General features: G+C 38.9%; 1 long non-coding RNA gene across 1 annotated transcript in view; it reads right to left on the minus strand.

Annotated features, from left to right (window-relative positions):
* LOC109144222 overlaps positions 1–23,598 on the minus strand; it is a 48,329-nt gene that overhangs the window by 17,310 nt on the left and 7,421 nt on the right. Inside the window, exons 1-6 of the long non-coding RNA XR_005602845.1 lie at positions 23,362–23,598; positions 21,632–21,679; positions 18,458–18,560; positions 15,547–15,845; positions 13,622–13,734; positions 9,677–9,933 (exon numbers count right to left, since the gene is read on the minus strand). The exon at positions 23,362–23,598 is cut by the window's right edge and continues 7,421 nt beyond it. This is a non-coding gene — a long non-coding RNA (uncharacterized LOC109144222). The remainder of the gene's footprint in view (positions 1–9,676; positions 9,934–13,621; positions 13,735–15,546; positions 15,846–18,457; positions 18,561–21,631; positions 21,680–23,361) is intronic.

A 23,598-nucleotide genomic window follows, 5' to 3' on the forward strand; every position in this document is an offset into this window, starting at 1 on the left:
CTTCAATGTATTTGCATCAGGATCTTGAATAAATATAAGTGGGGTTTTTATTACAGACACTGAAACAAAGACATGGAATCCCAGATGTATATTCTCCAGCACAGTTATGAAACAGAAGAAAAAACTCATATGGCAAAGAAAACCCCAAACTGACTATTCCTTATCTAAGCCAGAAGTCCATGCTTGTAATTTGAATCTGGGTCAGAAAATGTATCCAGAAGAGTCATTTTGGGGCGTGACAAAAAGCTAAATAAAAACTGCTGAGCTTATTTTTTCAATAACACAGGAATACACACCTCAGAGTTAGACACAGGACAAGACTCAGATAAACAAATAAGCAGAAGAGCAAAAAGGATTTAGAAAACACGGGAGTATTTGTTTTTTCTTCATCTAATCCACATGCTTATAGAGTAGTGAACATGAAAAATCAGCAAATCAGATATTTATTTAATTAATGCTTTTATAATGATTAATGATCTCAGTAGTCATTTTAACTAAAAATGGATAGCAATTCAAGTAATGCATTTAAACAAATATCGCTGAAGAACTCAGAGCATTACAAAGTACATTCTTATTTCTGAGGATTTTTCAAAGTTATTTCTCAACAACTCTTCTGTCAAGGCACACAGAAGTCAATGTCCTCAATGCAAGGAATTCAAGTGTTTCTCTCTGTGATGGGAGGAATGTCAAACCACTGAAGTCTCTCTGAGGTGTGAGCTCTGCAAGGGACCCTCAGCTCCCACTGCTGCCATGCTCACAGCACGGACAGCCTGGAGAAGTTGGGGCTGGAACTGGATGATCTTTAAGGTTCTTTCCAACTACAGCCTTGCTATGAGTCTGTGAGGCCCAAGCCACCAGGCTTGCTGCTCCTCCTGAAGGTGTGAATGACTCCATTACCACCAAAAAACTCCAGGAGCTGCTGTTATTGGAGCAGAAATCCACAATAAGTTTAGTGGCAAATGTTATTACTGAAATAAACGAGAAAAGAGCACAAACCAATAGATCAGAGAAATGCAGACATCCTACTTCAGGGAAAGACCGAGAAACATGAGTTCCCTTACCACTGCTGTGAGGGCAAACATCCAGCCAAGCAGTTGTGGTTTGCTATGGGAAATGTGGGACACCTTGAGACTTGCCGGGCCCAGGAGCACCAGGAACCTCCTGCCCCTCTCTTCCTGGATCCCCAGCCCTGCCTTGCCCAGGAACGTCCAGCACTGCCCAGGTGCTGGACAGCTCAAGCTGGCACTCATCTCCATGGGCAGCCCCCGCCTGCTGGCACCTGAGGGGGAGGCCCTGCTCCCCAACATGTCTCTTCACAAAACACCAACACTGCAGCAGGAGGTTTTTGCCTTTTACACAAGTTCAAGCTCCTGCCTGATTGGGGTTTTTCCCCCTTTAATGTACCGATGCTGGTAAAAAATTCCCAAAATCACCACAGTGGCCTCCTGGTTCTCACAGCTCCGTTGCCTGCTCACAACACCTGGTCATTTGTACGGGCCCTTTGTACAACGTGGGAGAACTTGGACACCCTTCACTCACCTCACCAGGCCTTTAGCTGAAGCCTTGTGGTGCCTGATATGGCAAAATGAAACTACGTAAAAGTGTCACACATTTTCATTAAAAGCAGCCAAGAGACCTCAGAAAACCCCATGGCCATAACAACACCAGCACGCCATGGGCCAGATACCACCACCTCTGCAAGCATCCTGATCACTGCTGCAAACTTGAAAAGATTTAATGCTGTTTCATTATGTGGATTTGTGCTAAAACAGAGTGAGGGATATTGCTTCCAAAATTTCACTTTCTAGACAAATGCCTGGGGTCTCAACATATAGCTTAGTAATTCTGGCACCGTTTCTGACCTCTGTTACAGCCACAGGTACTGCAGAGTGTTGTGGTGAACCACGACCAACCCCAGGGTCAGCTGGATCAAGTGGACCAAAAGGTCCATTGGTTTGATGCCTCCACAGCCCAAAAGCCTTCAAGTCGCAGACAGCACCCAAAAGGCTGTGAAAAATATCTGTGCTTTACCATTGGCACTGGCCTCCTCTCCCCTTATTTCTCATATTTGGTTGTCTTTGCAGAGAGTTCTATGTTCTTCAGTAGTTGATTGGCCCCTTGTTACTCCCCTCCGCCTACTCCTTCTCCCATTTGCTACCCTGCCTTTGTAGTGCCCCCTAACTGAGGTGTCACTGGTTACTGCGTCTTTTCCACGCCCCTTCTGTAGGGGTATAAAACCCAATGCCAGCCCCATTTCTTGGTCTTCTCCGTGGTTTTTCTTGTGTTCTTTGATAAACCTCCTCCCCCACAAAGAAGTCCCTCAACTTTTTTCCTGCCTCCTTCACGCACCTTTGCCATGGGTGGGCAAGGCCAACCCGACCAGGAGCTTTGCCTGCCCTCCTGCGCCGTGCTCTGCCTCCATCCTCCCCTTCGAGACAGGCAGAGGATTGCCCGGTGCCCGGGACAGCGTGCTAGCCAGCAGCGGCACCGCGGCACCACAGCAAGTTCATCAGGGATCAACGAAATAGCGTGAGTGGGAGTGAGATGTTTTAATCAAGTTTGCTTGCACTTCCAAAATTCATCAGAAATTTCAACTGGCTAAAAAGATTGAACATGGATAAGAGTCACTAATGCACATCTGACCAGATAAAGCCGATAAAGCAGTAAACTGAAGACACTTAAATTCCATTTAACATTAACACTTACATTCCTTAGAAATTGTCATAGTTTCTGTATAGTTTTTAAATTTTTTTCAACAATTTTAAATTTCAGATTTTGTAAGTTCTGTTTGTATCATAGTGTCAACAGTTACAACTAGTGCAATTCTGAACAAAGAGCCCATAAGCACTAACAATAAACTTGCCTTTTAACCTTCCTCATTATCCTCAGTTCAGGGCAGACAAAGTAATAAATGTAATCCAAAGGCAACTACTGCAGAAGGTCTCAGTATCCCAGCCAGGGCTCCAGAGGCCTACACCTAGAAGTTTTGATTATAAAACTCTTCTCTCCCTCTCATCATATATTTCTTCCCAACCCTCCCATAGAGGCAGTCCTGAACTGGATGCTTTTCCCTTTTTATTTATGTGAATTCTCATGACATGTCATGCACCACATTCACAGCAATCACTGGCAGATAGTTAAAGTTTCTAACTGGCTACAGGGGAAACCATTTTCCACCAACTGTTCTCCTACATGCCAGGATAAAATATATCTTGTGGACTAAATCTCTTCCCACTTGTATCCTGCCAAAAAAGTATGGGTTTTGTTTTTTAAACGAGGCTTGAATGAAATTCCATTAGCTATTCCTGAGCCATGGCAGAATAACTATTCCAGCATAAAAAAAAAAAAAAAAAAAAAAAATCTAACTACAGATAATTGAACTTGTCTCAAACATGAGTTGTTTTCTGGAAACATGACATGGGAATAGACTTTAGTATAATGGCAAAGTTATTTGTTTTGTACAATCTTCATTGAATCAAAACCAGTTAAAGACCACTTGAAACCATAAGGTATGTCAGTGTCTTAGAAAAATATTTTAGATCAGCTGGGATGCTTTAACCATAGAAGTCTTCTTCATGGATGGATGACTACATCCATTAGCTTGCATGCTTTACAATCCTTCAGAACTCAGAAGTTATTCCCGAATTGCTATCATCACTTTTTAATTTGTGATATGCCTTTTCAGTATAAGAAACAAAAATATTTAAAAATAAAATCAAAAGCAACATTGTTTTATCCACATGATGTTTTTGTGATGTTTTATACCATTTCTTTTGGTTTTGAATGCTATATCAATGCAAGCACTGAGGAGTGAGAGATTTTATATTTAATTTGCTGTAGATAATGAATGTAACTAGACTATGTATGTTTGCACCCAGGCATGATAAGAATTACAGCATATTTCCTCTGAGCACTGAACACACAAAAAAATTAGCCTTTTAATTGCTATTGAATTGAGTTTAAGCTGAGAAAAAATGAGGAATTTTAACCCAGCCACAGTAAATCCAAACTTTTTTGATGTTTGTTCTTGATGCATCCAAAGGTATATTCAGCATTCCAGTCTCCATGAACCCTGTAAGATCACAGCTCATGGTTTCCTACATGGCTCACCTTAATTCTTCACATATTTTTGCTACAGATACAATACTGGGAGTTGGGAAAGACAAGGGGTAGCAGCCTCAGCCTCCATACTTAACCATTGCAGATGACTCTGGGAAGAACAAAAAACACATGGATAACCATCCTACTACCCAAATTCTGCTCTGATCCCCCCTTCCCATAGCTTGGAAAGAAAACTGGATTTTCTCCAAGGCTAGACAGGTGGCAGGGAAATATTTTTTGGTTAATTACCTCAGAATGCTGGGAAAGGTGTGCTGCTACCTCATGTCTGCATTGCGCTGCCTCACACTGGTAATTAAGCTGATCAGTACTGGTACATCTACCCACCAATCAAAGCTGGATATAAGGGATATTTTGAGGAGACAAAGCATAAAACAGCATTGAATTAAGAGTTTGGGTAATCAAGATGGCACATGTTCTACTTGAAAAATAAGGCAAATCCTTCCAAAAGAGCGACAGCTGGCATGCTGAAAGTCAATCTTAACCACAAGAAATGTATTTCTTGCTTTAAGAGTCACAGTTGGGGCCTCTGTGCAGGCTTGTAGCTAATGAGTTGATAATGTCTCCTTCAGGGAAAGGGAAAAAGGCCACTACTCAAATTTTTCCTTGACTCCTCTTCATTTGGGATCCTGGCAAATCAAGATTAGTTCTAATATTTTTATAATGACCAGTCTTGCCAATAGTGGACTCAGTGACAAGCACACTCAACCCAGCCTTAAATTAAACACAGCTTTATAAATGAAAAATTTGAGACTAACACATAAGTGGTTTAACTGAAATTAGGAAAGCTACATGCATGTTTTCAGCATTGCAAATGTCTCACTGTTACAGAACACTGGACTCACCCCTCACATTTTAACACTCTTGAACACATACAAATTTAACCACCATTATTTTTAATGCACTGTTTTCTTTAGGGAATACCATAGCAAAGTTGATTTTGTATCATTAACAACAGAAAGATTTTCTGCTATCAGTGCTGCCAAAAAATGCAGCCTCATGGATTTCTGTAAAGATAAGTATGAGCGATGTTCCCTGTATTTCTTAGAGTAAATAATGTGCTACCCTGCCGAATCCACACAAATGTAAAAACAAGCACAAAGATGCAAAGTTAGTGACTTTCTTAATATTTTCCAGAAGCTGAATATTTTGGCCTAGGCAGATATATGTGTGTGGCACCTAATGCTACCTTTACCTGCAATTTGCTGCAAGTATCTGTGGAAGGATGTGTGACATGAGAGGAGACAATGTAGTTTCCAGGCCTCACAGAGGACCAAGTTACATACTTTCAGTCATTTTTTTCTCTATAGTCTCCATACATAAAATTAACTAATTTGATGAAATTAGGCAGACAATTAAGCATGCATTTTTTTTATAAAACCGTCCTTTAACTTCACCTAACCTGACAACGCCTTGACTCACACATAACTTACTATGCAAGATATTTCTACAAACATATTTCCAAGGGGCATAAAATGCAAAATGCAGCAGAACTTAAGACTAGTAAGTAGTATTAATTGAAGTATTCATGGAAATTTTCAAAACATAAATCAAATTAATAAATTGCACAGTTTCTAAACTATTACTCCCAACAAACTTTACTCTAGAAAAAAATAATTGCTTACACTGCTTTTTAAAGACACATTCCTGCCAAGTCTGAATTAGGAAGCAGCCTGAATTCTAAAAAAATAACTAACTTCAGCATTTTTTGAATTTAACTCTTAATATAAGAATGGTAAAAAAGTAATATAAGTTTTAAGATGGCAAGTTTAGATCAGAGTCCAATTCTGACATGCAAAGGTGATACAACTTGAAACGTTGCTAAGCTGATTTTCTAATAAAAATGAACAATACAATCAAATGAATTATATGAGGTCATTAAAACTATTAAAGCCATTCATCAAACAGAAAACAGATCTTTTGATTTCAGGGAAATGCAAAGACTCCAAACATCCCTCTGCAAACTCTTTCATCATTTCAGTAATTTTCAACATGAGCCCATCCTCATCTGATTCTGCTGTATGCTGCCTCCTGCTCCTCCCCCACTTCTCCTCTAATAGTGTTCAGAGAGAACTTCAAGATGTGGGCTAATGGAGCTGGCATGGGTTGGAGTTTAATATTGCATGTGCTTAACTTTTTGTGCAACTGACCAACATGACATGTCTAACTGTATAAATGGAAGTTTTATGGTGATAAGATCAGTAGTTACTGAGATATTTATGTGACATGCTGACAGATATAAAACTACAAAGCTTGCTTTTATGCCTTACATCCTCTAGAAAAAAAATAAATACTAGGATGATGGGTCACTTTGAAGAGAATTTATTATCTAAATTACCTAATACCTGGCTAAGTTCTAATATGCAAGATGAGGTCTCAAAAATGCTATTAAAACTATGGACTTTAATTTCAGAGGATCTTAGTATTCTCTGCCAAATGGGGCAGAGTACAGCCAGTTTGCTTGTCTCACTCTCTCTCTAGATCACAGTGCTGTCATCCAACCAAAAAGGAGAGCGATGACAAAAACCAGAAAAAGGCACAAGATAATCTCTCTCCAGTTTTTACACTCCATAGGTTTAGGTCTCTCAGGGAGATTCCCATTGCTGCTAAGGTGGAGGAGGAAGACTATCTGAGAAGAAAGAAGGTCAAGATTAAAGAAAACATATTATTTGTGTGTGTGTATATACGTGAATCTACATACACACACATATATGAGTATAATCTCTGGATGAAGTGGAGTCTCTTTTACATTTTGATCTAGGGAAAACCAACCTCAGAAATTCTTACAGAACAAGAAGACAATGTTTCCTGCTGCTAGAAAGCAGCTCCCCCCAGCTGTGCCCACAGCTGAAGTTAAAAGCCTGCTCTACTTCCCTCTTTATTTGATGTGAATGGTACTTCACACACTGAGAAGGCAGCAGCCGCAGCAGTAGGTAGAAGAAGGGGGAATAACCCAGTGGCAGCAAAGAAGGGAGAAAAATAAAAATATTATTAAAAAGGCTTAGAGACTTGTAGGGAAACACAAGGCCAGAAGGAAAGCAAAACTTCAGAAGACACAAGTATCTGGCAGTATGCAAAGATTACTGACCCTGAGAACAAGATAACTCGGAGGACAAAAGAATCAGCAGACTGGGGGAAATGCAAAACATTCGGCTGTGCTCTTACTTTCCCGTGAGCTCAGGCCCTTCCTCAGCTGAGAGGATTTTCAGTGCCCTTCATGCCCACCCAAGATGCCCCTCACCCCAATTTTTTATTGCACACACTTCCCAGAGGGACAGTAAAAGAAAGCCAAATACCTCTTTAGTGCCTCAAGGATCCCCTGTAATCACCCCCCATAACCACCCACTCCCCTGTGCCACTCACTCCTGCTGTGCCTCCCACCTCCCACATCCAGACATCAGAAGGAAGATACACACCCCCATACATCTGCCACAAATATCCATGCTTTGTCTATCTCCAGACGTGACAGAGAGAACAGTTAATCTCGGGTAGAGAAGATGCGTTTTATTTAGTTAATCCAGAACTTTTGTTTTCTAATTTCCCACTAATCTCTCTGTTTTCTTCATAAGCCTTTCTGCCACAGCCTTCTCGATAGCAGGTATTTTAAATCTTTAGCCTGCTTCTGGTCTTGCCTGAAACATCTGGTGGGAAGGAAGAAAAGCAGCAGTGGGATCCAAAGTGGAGTTTGGAATAGAGACACAGAAGGGCACTGATTGTTCCTATGCCCATAACAAGTGCACAGGATCACTATGTCTGTGTGTAAACTAGCAGGACATGTGAAGGTTCATGACACGTTGGGAGAGGGACACTTAGCACAGGCTTTGCCATTTAGAATTACTATGTTGGGAAAAAAGAGCTGGATCTTTTTTGGCAGGGGAATACACTTACAAATCTTGTTAGACATACAGTATATATAACATTTTTTTCATCAGTTTTATCTGCAACATTTAGGAGGTCAGACTGAATTATCCTCTCAGCTCTAAAGCACCTATGCTTCTATTGGAAGAACCAAATGGGAATTCTTCTAAGAATATTTAGATTTTGTTTAAAATTTAACAGTGTCTAATGGCAAATCTCCCTATCACCCATCTCAAAACTCTTCAGATAAATCAGTGGCATTGTAAAAGCTCCATAGTGATTTTTCTGGCACCATTATTTCAAGTTTATTTTGGATAGTGTTAGAGGGACTTTGTTGGTTGTGTCAGCTGATCATGATGATTAATATATAATTAAGATTCTTGACCATTCCTCTTGTGTCAGCAGGAACACATCAATTCCTTTGTCTTCAGCCGATGCACACACCCAGGGCTGACTGCTCAGATATTGTTGGTGGCTTACATATGAACTATCACCTAATGATTAGATAGAGCTGACAGAAATCAAATTCTAATAATTGAAAGATAACCTCATATTTTAATTCAAGCAAAAGCACTAAAAACATTGTTTGGTAGTCTTTGGGTTGTCATATCCCCAATCAAACCCCAAAAGGTGGTGGTGCCCCCTAAGAACAAGATATATCATATTAACTACAATCTAATCTCATAACAGAGTTAAAGTAATAGAAAAACAGTGCTGCTGCTGTCATTGGAGAAAAGTTGGCGTGAATAGGAGAGCAGAATCCAAGCATTAGCACCATCTATATGGTGTACACCAAATATACCTCAGGTTAAACTGACTCACTGAAGAGAAAAACAGCAAAACAAGCACACAGAAAATCACCAACCAAATAGAAGCTATCTGGCCTTTTCCCCTCCTACCCAACATCTTTCCTGCTCATTGCACAGCACAATCTTCCTTCTTTAAAACAGTTTTGCAGCTTTACCAGACCACAGGATATGTAAATGTGATTTTGTTTAGGGGACATTAAGGATGCATGTGACAAAAGACTAGCAGCATATCAGCCATGAATTAAAATCTGTTACTGTATTTTAGTTTATTGATCTACTGTAAGCTTCTCAGCATTGTCTAATTTAAATAAAACTTCAATTTGTAACAATACTATAAATAGAAGGCAATATTGATCAGAGTGCCACCAGCCTGCTGAACTTTTGTTATCACTGAAGCCTGACCAGTTAATGTTGAATGTTACAATTTATTACACTGCAAAGTACAATACAACACAATAGCATTTAGATTTATAAACAAAGATATGCTGAACTACTGAAAGCAAGTTCAGTCAGCTCAGAACAAGAAGAGCATTCTGATTTACTGGTGCACTACAGCACTATTTCCCTACCTGAGGCAATCTTTCATTACCTTTCTGATATGAACACCTGTTAACTCTTCTGAAGATTGAATAATTTGATTTCTTTTAGACTCTTTTAAACCCCAGAAAAACATCTGATGTCCATCAGCAAAGATTCATTACTGCTGTGGTAGTGTTTTTGAGTTTTTGAGGAACATTACCAGTTAAGATGGGTAAACAATGTCCTAGGAGACAGAACCTTCATAACAAATAGTAGCAGATACCAGACTCCTAACGTTACTTCTTATCTTCCCCTCTTCCCTTTCACAGGAGTAAAAACTGAAGTAAATGGATGTAAAACAGCACACTTACAGGCAAATTCCACATGAGGGACTATTGTTAGGCAGTGAGCAATAAAGCACTCTCTAGACAAAGTATATTTCATTGCAGATCTTCCACTCCTGCAGGTACACTGTTCCAGGGAAATTACTGAATTGCCTTAAAGAAAGCTCAGTGTGCCTGCATCATCAGCCAGGAAAGCAAGATGCGTGCTCACTTTCCATTCTAGGTGCAGAAGAGAAGGCTCCTTGGACTCTCCTCTTCTTCAAGAGTAAGGCCACTGGGATAGCCTGCAAGACAGAAAAACATCAAAGAAAACAGTTCTCTTGGTTTTGCTTCAGAACAGAGGAAAATCAACTTTCCCAGCCAGGGCATCTCTACCCCAGAGCTGTAAATGTAATTTTAAAAAACTCCACAATCCAGTGAAAAACATTTATTAGCTGTGCCTGGATGCAGCATTGCTTAGTGAAACACAGTGCTCACCTGCACCTGGGCAAGAGGAGTTCATAAGCCAGCAAGGTATGGCACAATGTAGGCTGCTCAGACACTCCAAGAGGGAATTCCTGGGGCAGTGTTGAAACAGAGGAGAGCCTCTGTCTCAAGGATGGGAATCAATACTAGTGTGAAGGGCCACTTCCCTGTGCAAATGCCAGAAATATGATCTACCAGTTATTCCACTCAAACTCCTGTGCAATGCAGATGGGTGAAACTCTGGTGTGAATCTGCCTGTGTGTGTTAGAATGGGCACTGGAGCAGGGCTGTGAACTCACAAGCGGCTGCACACAAACACACCCCACACGAGGGACCCTTGGACAAGGCCCTTCATCCACTTTGTTCTTCCAGGCAGATCTCTTCCTTTGCCTCCCTCTGACCAGCAATTTCTAACAATGTCCTGCAACTCCTCCTCCCCATTGTCTGTCACAGCTCTGCAGAGAAGCGGTTCTTTCCCTGCCATCACAGCAATGTCTTCACAGGAGGTCGAAGCCTGTCCTGTGCCCTTTACTCTGTACTCACACAGCAGCACAAGGGACTGGCTGCAACCCAGGCAATAGAACCCAAGAAAACCAGCCTGTGCTACAGAGCAACACACAAACATCAACCTGAGAGCGTCCATCCAGGACAGACCCAACTTTCTCCAGGCAGAACTAAGGCAGAGAGTGCTGAGGAAGCAACTGGAAGGGAAGCAGCACCAGCCCCTTCAGAGGGGCAGCCATGAGCTGCCCCTGCTCCTGACACGGGGCAGAAGTGCCCCAAAACCTGCCCAGGCCACAGCTGCTGGCAGTGTCTGCAAGAGCTTCAGCTACAAAGCCATGCAGGGAAATTGTGTACATAGCACCAATAGCAGCACTCCTATTTGAATTAGAAAACAATAATGTAAATAAAGTAATATTAGTATGCATATTTCCTGAGAGAATTTTCTCTCTAGAGCTCGATGTCTATTAGCCTTCAGCTAAAATAAAGGTCATCAGACAGAAGATTCTTTCTTTTTTCCTTTAACAAAGAATGTAATCCACTCTGACGCCTTCAGACTGGGGAATTAATTTTTTAATTAGGAGCTGTAACTAAAATGCTGTTATCATAGAAACAATGTTAGGGTTTAAATTTTACTTATTTAAAACAAGACCAGGCATTTTGAAGTGGTTTCAGGTGGAGGGGACACGATTTAACCAGGGGTTTGTGTACAGAGTATGCAATGATCAGATTAGCCTTTTAAGCTTTCATTCAAAATTCACCTGTCTCTAGGTATTTTTGATATTGTCAGGTTAGGGGGAACAGAGTCTTGATATGTTTGTTATTTACAGGTTCATGTACTCCTAATGAGCCCTGACCCACGGAAATGTGCTGACACTGCCACGGTGCAGGCACTCCTGCAAACATGGTGCTTCCCTCCTCAGTAAAGCAGAACAGCAAAGAAAACCTAAAACTCAACTCAGTCAAATACTTAAAGCTTTATTTTTGGTTAGCACAGATGCGAGGTACCAAACTTAGAGAGAGCAGGCAGTCTGCAAATTAGTAAGATTACTTGTTCAGGAATTTTAGAGGAATTTGGCAAAAATAACTGACATTTGGTCCATTCCGACTTAAAATGTCATTTGATGTGATAATATTTGGCAGATCTTTAAATCTTTCTAGAAAAAACAAATTCTAACTTCAAATCACACCTTAAATTAAATTTCAATTCCCTAACCATAATTATGAATTTTTAATTTTATACTGATGAAGTCTCCAATCTGCACAATTCCTAATTCTGCAGTTCACCCAAGCCAGAAATTCAAATAATAACTTTTTCTATCCTTTCAAATGCCCAAGACAGTACGAAGCATGGTTCCTTGCATAAACTGTTACAAACATATCAGGAATATGTTCAAATAAAATTCATAAATAATATTAACTACATAAAATACAGAATGTCTCAATCTGTTGCAGGAAACTTTGAAAGCAGAAGAGGTTACATTCAATGAATGTTTTGTTCATTAAAAAGTATTCACACCAGTCTAATCGAAAGTTTGGCTTTTGCATCCTCCTTTTCCTTTTCCAGCTGTCAAGTTCTGGTCTGAACACCACATTTGTTGACTTCTTCTGCCAAAGTCTTGTTTAGTTTATGGATTCACAACTGGACAGAAGGAAAAAAAGGAGGCCTGAGACAGGCCGAAAGATAGACAAGAGCAGAGTTGAATAAAGCCAGATCAGGTGAAAAGGAAATGAGATCTGGAAAAAATCAAAAGGCAGGAGGCCTAGGGAAGGACAAGAGCACATATGGGAGAGGATTTGCAGATTGAAGGATATAATAATGGAGAACGGCAGCTAAGAGACAACGAAACCAACAAACAGATGGAAAGAAAAAGGACAAGGAAAGAGAAATAAAGTTCAAAAGTGCCAGAAATAGAGCAGGAGCTATTTAACAGCGAATCAGGCAGTGAGAAGAAAGATACTTAATGGAAAAGATTTGACTATTAAAAAAAGCCCCTATATTAAAATCTTTATGACACTAGATTCTGCAGCAGGAAGATATATTTCCATTTTTTTCCAAGAAAGTCCAATATTTGGAACAGTTTTAATGCAAAGGTAGAATTAGTTAAAAAAGTAGTGTATAACTGAACTTTTAGTGCTAATAGTAACCATATCTATTTTAAATATTCCTACAAGTACTAACCAGATCCTTCAGAGTTATCATCTCCGTTTCTCTGTATATAAACAGAAAGAACTCCATAAGGCAAATAAACACCTCTTGCCATCTGCTGAGAAACAAGCACTAAGAGTCTTTACGAGTTCATTTTAATGAAAAACTTTTCAGAGATGCCCGGTATGTAACATGATCCATCAATGTTTCAGTTTCACAGCCCTGATTAAGGCAGTCACATACAAAATGTGGCAGATTCTCTGCTTTCCAAGAATGATATATGAATTACAGAACACTCTAAAAATGCATATTAATTTCTAGAAACCTTACTTAAAATACCTTGGCAGTTAGGATGGACCAATGTATATGCATATTAATATAAAACCTCACATATTTCAAAAACTTACAGATTGCAATAGCTATTTTAGGGGGGTTTTTTTACATAAATATGGTACATGCTAAGATATTTTAAAATCACATAGATGAAACTGCATGGGTTTTTCCATTTTGTTTGCTCTTATTACTACCAAGGAAAAACATACTTAGGTGAAAAAAGCGACCTGTGGAAAATATTACTGGCTGTTTGCATAGAAAGACAACTTTAATCTCAAATTTCTTGCCATTGACTCAAAGAAGACTGGATAATTTCTAAAAAAAATGCAGATTAATAATAATTGCATTGATAGTTCACTTTCTTTCCTGAATATAATGGTACAGCACAGGCCTTTATCCTGAAAGCAAGAATAAAAGAATGTTTACACATCCTTAGCTCCTAAAAATCAGCAAAGTCCCTTATACCCAGGAATGTCAGAACAGCACAGAAAGTCTAAAGATTTGTCTCAGCAAAATCACTTTACCTGATCTGAAGGGATCTCAAAGTCCTTTTCCATATCCCAAGGAATGCTCATGCACAGTCTCAGTTCTTCTGTATCCACTAAAATAAAATGGGATTGTCCTTCCTTCACCTTTCCTGAAAAGGAATAATTTCTTATTTTCATTTGAGAGGAACAACACCCTCATGAAGTGTAAATTCCTCTGTGAGGGGGCTTACACAGGTACAGCTCTACCACACACACTCATTACAATCATCACGTCATTAACCGTGTCGCTGGTAACCAATTTCTGAGTAGTTGGGGCATGAAGCACCTAAAAGTGGACAGACAAGCACCTCTTATACACAGCCAAGAACATTTCAGAAAAGAAATGGTTAAACATTTAAGCAGCGTTATACCTGCTTGATAAATCACATCATTTTCTTAAATAAAAATAGCCATTGCATATGTGCCAAACAAGTCAGCTCCTCACTTTATTTGGGTTCATTGTTGGCTTTTGGGTTCTGGGACTGAGGTATATTTTTACGTATATTTTGCTTAAAATAAAGCCCCAGGTCAGTCTTGGTGTAATTTTTTTAGCTAGTCAAGTTATGAACCCCTGAAAAAAGGTGTTTTTAATGGAAAGGCTGACAACCCCTTAAGTGAAGTGCTGTGAATGATGGCACCTTGATCAGAGTTGGAGAAAACGTTCAATGTGATATAAGCTACTGAACTAAGTTGTAAAATGACAAGGACTGAGTGAACAGTTTTTAATACAGATAATATTGTTCATATAGTCTATAAATATAGAATTAAATGTTGACCTCTATCTCCCATGTCAAAAGTCAAAGTCAGTGTCAGCACATATTGTTTTTATTTGTTTCAAGAGAAAAATAGATCAACAACATTAACCTCACAATGAACAGAGAATTGAATGAATTAAAAAGCAGTACCCCATAAATCCCCTTCCTTTTATTGGCACAGTGATAAAAATGCCTAGGGCTTAGAGGAAAAGGGTAGTCTCAGACACTCATCTGAGCTGCTCTATGTACACAGAGCTGTACATCACATGCTAAAACAGAGGAACAGAGATATTAAGATTTGTACAGTCTCATATAATACATAATATCCATCAAATTGCATCATAGCATCCTGCAAAACAGGGCATGTCAGATATCCCTAAGACAAGTAGATTATCACTAGACTACTTTAAAGCAACTTTAGCCTTCCACCTACCTTTGAAAAACACATTTCACAAAAGATATTAAATACACAAAAAGAAGACTTTATTCAATACCATCCATACTTGTGGTTTACCAATATTTTAAGACATCACCTGAAAAAAATCCATTGTGCTTCGAGAGTTACCAGCTTCACTGGTTGGGTAGCTCCTTAAATTTTTGGCTCGTTGGGATAGGACTGAGGGATATGACATTTTTCTCCTGTTTAAAACGTCATTTTTTTCAAAACACCTCATAATAATAAAGGCCCCTATTTCACAACGCCATAGTAAATTTGACAGTTAACTAAAATGAGCAGTTTCAATTGCAAATTCAGTTTAATTGCAATTTTTAGTGCTGCATAATTAAACTGAAAATGTTCTAAAAAGATTCACACAGTCAAAACTAGGACAGAAACAAAAGCATTTTCACAGCATTGGTTTAGGGGTTTCTAATCAATTTCTAGAGAAACTGACAAAAAGTAACATTTTAAAACAAATCAGTTTAACAAAAGAAAAGGAATGGTATCATCTGAAAAATTCAGCTGTTAGTTTTTGTTTACATTTTCTTATCCTCCTGCAGCTTGTAGGATATACACAAATTCTTTTGGTTTACTGCTCCAGTGATTATCTGCTGGCAATGTTGCATCATGTGAAAAACATTTTACAGCATTTGCACTGTGTACTAAACACACAAAAGCAACTAATTACAACGTTTGTCAAATCTAGAGTGTGTTCTGTGGACACTTACTGGAATCAAATTCCATTTTTCTTCTTGAAATGGGTTGGCTGACTTTGAGTTTCACCAGTAAAGCATAGGCTTGGAGTGAAATCTTGACTCCCACACTGCTGAAGGCTGGTATGCTGAAGCTCATCTATATCTTGGTGAGAAAAGCCTTCTCAGGCTTGAACATTCACAGGGCTTGAAAGAATTTTACAGCTGGCTATAAAGAGCAACTTTTCTGCTCCACATGTATTCATGCAGCTTCTGGGCAGAACCAGTCATGGTGCTTTTCATAGCTGGATGATCAGAAGACTTCTCTATAACTTCTAGTAAAGAAGGAAAGACATGTATTTTATTATACTAGAGGATTATTGGTGTGTAGGGCAACGCTGAATAGCTGTATAAAGCAAATCACTTAAGGCCTTGCTAAGCCTGTAAACTCAGTCATAGCTTTACACAGAGAAATAATGTTCAAACAGGGAGGGTACTTTCTAAGACACATGGCTGATAAAATTAACTTCAACCTTGGTTTTAAAAAGATCTTCGTGTGATTCAAAGAATACTGTTTACTGCATGAAAAGGATGATGAATGTGTTACAAGGGCATAAAAAAAGAAATATAATACTTTGTCTCTCTTTTTATTATTTGAGTCCTTATCCCATTAAGCCAATTTGCATATTGGGAATGTTATAATATTGTAAGTTTAAGGTTTAGCTGTAACGACAGTCAAGTAACAGAAGCATCAGCTCTCCAGCAAGAACATGTAAGTTTATGGTTGGTTGTGATTCTCCCGTGAGAAACAAAAATGAGGTTTTGCATTCTGACCTGTGCCAAGGGGCCCAGCAGCTGTCTGGCTGCATCGACAGAGGCCAGCCAGCACCAGAGACTACCAGGATGGACAACAGAGATGAATCCTTGCAGAAAGAGAAAGGAAAAGAGTCACAGAGCTACAGCAGCCAGATCTTCAGGAATATCCCTGGAGACTGCAGTGACTGGAGCTCTCAGGCAGGAGCTCAGCAGCACAAGAAATGTTTGAACGATGCTGCAGCCTCCTCTCGTTCCATAAGAGCCATCCTTTAACTTGAGCTTCTCTCAGTGCACTGAGTATTCTGAAGTTTATTGTTCCACAATGTCACACAGAAATAAGCTCACTGAGTAAAAATATCCAGTTTTCCATATATTTATAAAAACAATGATCACATTTGTTAAACAGGCAACCATATTGCTTAACATAATTCCAGCACTAAAAAGACACAAAGCACAGACAACTTTAAACTTTAACAGATTCAAGCATATGAACAGGAAATACAAAAATGATTGACAGTGACTGTTGATAATTAACTGATAAAAACTAAGTTTATTTGTAAATACCAGTATCCCAACTCATAACAATTTACATTTTAAGAAATTCAGCAATCAAGCCTGTAATACGAATTTCCTGTTTGTCATTTTCTTCCACAATTTGAAAGCTTTCTTATGCTTGGTGTACAACTGGGAAAATTCTTCAACATCACCCAAGAAGTTTGGCATCAATCTAGAAACGATAGTTTGCACAGATATATTAACTGAGATAAATGAATCAGTTCAAATCCTGGTGTAGATACTGTCATAGATTAAAAATATCTTATCTGTATGTTAGGATTGTCTATGGTAATCAGCACTTCTTATTCTGTTTTGAAATATGTAGATACCTATTCAAAAGCGCAGCATTAAAAAACTCACACAGGCTTTTTTTCTAACTAGCCTTTGGTGTTAAATGACAATAATCTATATTTATCAAAATAATGAAGATGTGTTCAGCTTATGCGATGATCTCCTACTTTAGTTGAGTGAACACATAAAAAGAAACAGTTGCTGTGTTTACTATTATTTATTATTATTACTATCATTATTTCAATAATAGCGAAATGCAGATAAGTATTTGGCTTGTTGAAATTTTAGCATGAGCTCCAAAAACTTCACACATATTTAGCATACTGATTCCAGACATGGAGAAACAAATTAGCAGATAAGTATTGTGGTAATCATTAGTTAAAATTCTCCAATACAAGCTAGTGTCAGCATCCACTTTCAGAGCCAAGGAAAATATTCATAAGCTTTTACTTCCTGTAATAGAGAATTCACTGTTAACTAGGATTCAGATCCCGTGTTTTCAGTCTCCCTACAAACATGAGTCCTCTCTTAGGGATTCTATCAAAAAACTCTCCCTGCTAACAAAAAAATAATAAAAATACACTGTGATAAAATGCCTTTAATCAAAAGGACCTCAAGATATTGAAACCTGCAACAACAGCTGCAAAAAAAATAATAATCAGAAGTACAGCTAGCCTTCATTTCTTGAAGCCACGGTCATCTGAGAGAATATTATTTTCTATTAAAATATAAAACACACAATTATTGATTCTTCCTGCCTGTTTCATACATCTTATATACCGCACATTTAAACACACTTATATCTTTAAAATTTCCATTAAAATAATAGTTAGATGATAACAAGGTAAGGTAGACCAATTTAAAACCTTGTAAGGCCATTAAGAACTTACTACTAGAAAAATAGAAGTTAACAGAAGAAATTATGCTCCACATTTTCACATCTGGGCTTGCAAAAGTAGCTTTTGCAAGTCTCATGCTTCTCTCTGTGTGCTCTTATTGCCAGCCTTTTGATCTATCTGAAGAGAAATAAGGACAACCACAGAGCTACACGTGTCACTCAAAGACACGAACATGCTCGGTGATATCCTGGAACCCTAAATAAGAGCAGTGACTCGCTACCAGAGGAAGGTGAGGGGCTCGTTCCTCATGCAGCAAAAACAAGCTACAAAGCAGTGCACTCCAGGATTCGTGCACATTTGGGGGAACAGGTTTGCCACAGATCACCTAGGAGAAAAGACAGGGACTCTAGAGCAGTAAAAAAGTACCAAATGAACAAAGTGCTCACAAGTGGCTTTGCTGATGCTGGAGAACAGAGTGGATGGCATTTGTCACAGTCCTGATATCCCCCAAGTGTTGCTGCTGCACTAGTTCTGCCCTTTCAGTGCAATCTGAAAAAAAATTTGTACACAATATTTAGTACATCGACAAGCCAAAGATTTTTATTATTATTATCTTTTTCTATCCATTTATGGTTACAAATTAATGAAATTACATGAGACTGAAGCCAATGACAACTGCTAATCTGTAAGCAACAACAAGCAACGAAAAGCTGATAGGAGTACAGCTGTTTTATTTTAATTGAGGAATGATTTTATGTTGGAAGCACTCAATATTCACAGCAAATTAAAAATAATGAAGTGAATTGATACCAATGATATTTTTTTACCTACTATCCCTTTGTAAATCTATTTCTTCACACAAATTGACATGTCTAATTGATACATATGCTATTATTCCTCATTAGTAGGCTGAATAAAATAATTCCTGATTAAATTTATTGCAATTTACAATCCAGCATAATGCTTGCAAGCTATAAAAGTCAATCAACAGGAAACAGAAAAAAACCAGATGACATTATTACTTTTTATATATACACAACAATCTCATGTATTTCATGGAACCTCCCTAAGCATTTCATTGCTCCTCAGGAGCTACAGGCTGTCTCCAACAGGTCACTTCATTTTTCATATGGCCATAGATATATTTCACTGCATACATTCTTCTGAGTTTTTCTGATAAATATCACCTCTAATAAGCAAATTATTTGCGTATTTAGCAATCTGTTAGAAGTTGTCTGGAAGAGTTAGTCTTCTACTTACACTCAAACAAAATTATGCAGAACAGCTGATGAGTTACTTTGTGTGGATTAGGGAGTTTGATTTATATTGTGTTACCACTGCATCAAAAAAGCTCAACAAGTAGCAAAAATTCAGAATTTCAATGAAACAAAGAAAGTCAATAGTAAACCTGACAAGCAAAATATATATCTTGTGATGCAAAATTTCTAGCCAAAAAGAAAATGGAATCAATGGCAGGTCAGTCTGTTCTTTATAATTTTAACTTATTCCACATCTTGCCCTGGCCTCCACTATTTTGTAGGAAATTTTTTGGTATTCTGAACCTAGCAGAGCAGCTATTATGTTACTCTCTAATGGCAAGAAAAGTATGTTATGATCAGACTCTTTCTGTGGCCTATTGCTCCTATTTCTCTGGAGAATGTTAGCAGCTGGCACAGGATTGCTGCCCTTGCTGATGCTGGGCTTCAGACTTGAGAAATAATTTACCCAAAAATGCAGTATATATGCTATAATTAGTACAGACACAGAATAGATATCTGATTCTTGTTGTCTGAACTTAATAAAATTTCTTTTTGATGAAGAGCCTCTGATGCCCTGACTGTGTGTCTGCCCTGATTGTAGTCTGTATGTCAACTTGTTCAGATAAGCAGAAGAAATTGCTCAAAAAGTCAGACATTATTGTATAGGACCACAGGATCAGAATTAAAGCCTAAACTGTATTGGGAATGTTTTCCATTCATATTACATACCATCTTCTTTGTAAGACAGTAGATAAAATCTAATTTTAAAAAATTAATTTCTAGTTCAAATACAACTATCTATAAACCTAATGAATTAGAAAAGAGAAATACAGAAGTCTACAGATGTAACTGAAATTAAGGTACAGATTCTAAGGGTGTAATATGACAGTCTCCACTGAAAAATAATCTGGATTTTATTCTAGAGCTATTTGAGATTCACAACTGCATTTTTATACAACATAATTCCAGTAACTGATATTTTTTTGGTTACTACTTGGGAATTTTGATCAAATCTTTGTAAAAGGCAATATCTCTCAATTCAGAAAGACCACTGACATTTCAAAATCAAACCCTCCATTTCAAAACATAGGAGGAAGAGGTACTATCAGCAGCAAACCCAGCTGTTTCAGGATTCATCTACTACTTGATATGTGTTACTCAGCACAGTAAACAACCAATCTGCCAGGGGCAAAAAATCAAAGAGCTCTGTGTCAGCTGAACAGCATCTTTTAAAGAACTGAGGAAGTGGCCCAAAAAAGCAACCCTTAGAGGCAGGCAGATGTTTTCTAGTGTTCCTGGGGGACCCTGCCATTTCAGAAAGTGCTGTCACCTAGACCTGCACCATGCTCCATGTGTGAGATCATGTTTCAGGGTGACCAAAGGTATTTCCAACAACAAAACTATCCACAACAGAGCAAGAATAATCAGGGGCTATGGCCTTATTGAAACTGAATTCTAATGTAGGTCCTCCACATGCATTTAGCCTCAACTGTCAAAGGTGACTTAATTCATTAAACTTTTCCAGCCTTCTTCTCTGGACAATAGATAAAACCAGCATGGATGTGCTGCTCATTCATTCTGATCCAGGGTGCTCTCTTGGTCTGCACACACCCAGTGAGGGTAAAGGACCCTAAGCTGTGCCAGGCCATGGAAAAAGAGCCAGAGCAGGGCTGCAGGGACTGTGTGGCTGGGACATCCCCCAGAGCAGCTCAGCTGGTTACGGTAGGGTACTGATAACACACTGAGTGTGGGTTCAAAATATCCCTGTATGGGCCATTTACTTAAGAGCTGGACCTGATTATCCTTGTGGGTCCCTTCCAGCTCAGAATATTCTGAGTCACAGGTGACGTGATGTGCCGGGGGGCCAGCTCAGCCACCCCCCTTCTAGCAGCAGACCCACAAAGCAAAGACCTTTATATTTCAACAGGCATTATCTTGTCATCGCTTTTAATCTAGAAAAACCATATTAAGAAAAACATGATGGCAAAGATTATGATCAGCCTTAAATACACCATTTTCATTCAGCTCCAACAAACTCAATAGGAAGACTATTTCATGAAAGAGCACAACAGATTGAAATTCAATAGTTTAGTTAATCCGAGCATAATGAAATAAAATTATACATATATATATACACACACACACACGTGTATGTGCGTGCACAGGGAGGGAGAAGCTACAGCTTTCACATACATAAAATTTCTATTATAAAGCTCAAATAAGAAATGTGATATCAGCTCTTTAAAGTTTTCTGCTCAGAATGCTTCTAGCTGCAAACACAAAAACAAACCAATACATCTATGACATTTGCAATTTTTAAATCTTAATAACTTGTGAAATTAATAAAAAAAATTCACTCACTTTATTATATTCATCACCACAGAAGACAAAGGTATTATCCAGTTGAGTCTATACCAAAAAGAAACACCCGCATTAATATCTGCGATTTGATACACATTCCAAACACAAGAAGTAACAAATTTGGTGACAAAGCTGTCAAAATATGTTCTGCAAATACATTGGCAAGAGATCTGGACATACTAAAGAAATTCAGTGAAACAAAATAGGTGCCAAATGGGGATGTTTGACAGAGTGTTCAAAAATACATTTAGACCAAAGCAGGAACATATCCAACAGAGAGATTCTCTACATAAATTATCATGAAACTATTAGAAATAATTGGCCAGTGATTTCAAAATATTACATATACTTTTAATGTTATCAAAGAGCTGTGTTGTGAACCATGTGTGATTTCTTGGCGATTGAATTTTTGGCCGCACAACAGCGTTTTTAGGTGCAAGTGAAAATACTATATCCCATACTGTAAGTCAATCTGTAGTCTTTGAAATTTCATCGAGCTTCCAAGTGCTTTGAAAGGCTGTTGGGGGAAATACTATAAAGTCTGGATACTCTGGGAGGCTGCAGAGCACAGCCCTTGCAGTGGCTCTGCTGAACAGATGCCTTCCCCAAGGCTGAAGAGAGCCCACATGATAAAGAAGTCACGGCCAACCTCTCCAGCCAGAATGGAGGTGTCTGTGGTCACAGTGCCCCAGGCCACCAGGTCAGTGTAGCCCTGGTCCCTACAGCAGGTACCACAGTGCTGACACAGGCCAGTGCTGGAGGTAAAGAGGCACAGGGGGAGGCACCTGTACATCTCTGCCAGGCTAACAAGAGCAGATTAATTTATATTCAATGTTGTATTACCAGCATTTCTCAATAAAATGAAGTCATCTAAATGTTTCCAAATACTTCTGTGAAAGCTGATATCTCTGCAGATATACTTGCAGGAGCAGCAGCCCCTGCTCTGCACTTGGATGCCTTGGTAAATGAAGGGGATCAGGGGTCTACCTTGCAGAGCTACCTGTTCACACCCTTCACAGGCATGAAATTCAAAGTTGTTTAATGGTTCTAGAGAAATACAGGCCTTGTAACAGAATAAAACTGAGCAAGTCAAAGTAGACTACCCAGAAAGCAGACAGGGTGCCAGGGCAGCTTCCTTCAGCCCCAATGTGCAGCTGAGCTAAATGCTTACATCTTGAGCATGCACTGAAATTTATGGAGTCTGCTCAGATCTTAAGGCTCAGAGTATCTGGGGTTAAAATCTGGCTTCCCTGAAGCGTATGGAAATATATTCCCCGACTTCAGTAGGACCTGTTATAATCTACAAAGGTTTCAACAGCACACTGATCTGGGCCTCCCATTAGGGCATTGAGCCAAGTGAATTATATTCTTCATATGTTCACTCTCAAAAATTTGTGGTTGATTTTTAGGAAAACATTTTTATATACACGTTGTGGAATTCCCTCATTATTATCCTATATCAAAGACACGCACTCTGAATTTGAGGTAGTACAAGGTAAGATTTGTGTTAACTTCTGGCAAGTTCATTCTTTACGCTTGAAGTGAGCTTCTGAGAAAGCCCTCTCCTGCACAGACAAGCTTTTTCCAACTCCAGAAAGATCCATTTTCCTGAACAACCACAAAGAAAAAGGCACAGATATAACTTAAGTAGCCCATAACTCCATTTATTCCACCGAGATCAGAACTTTCCAGAAAAGCCTCATCCAGTGCTTGCTATCATTTCTCCTTACTCATTTTGACATCCTCAAGGGCTGCCTCCACCTTCCTACATCCCTCCCAGTGCTGTCCCAGGCTGTTGGTGGGCTCCTGTGGGCTTGGAAGCAGGGCAAGGAAAAGCTCTGACTTCTGCTGGAGTAGAAAGTGGCACGAGTTTTGTAGCTGCCTTTAGTCCTGAGCAAAACATTCCAGTTTTGGACATCAACCTAAAAAAATATATGCCAGCACAGATAAGGTTTTTTACTTCATAT

Source organism: Corvus cornix, chromosome 11 (genome assembly GCF_000738735.6).
Source record: "Corvus cornix cornix isolate S_Up_H32 chromosome 11, ASM73873v5, whole genome shotgun sequence".
NCBI lineage: Eukaryota > Metazoa > Chordata > Aves > Passeriformes > Corvidae > Corvus > Corvus cornix.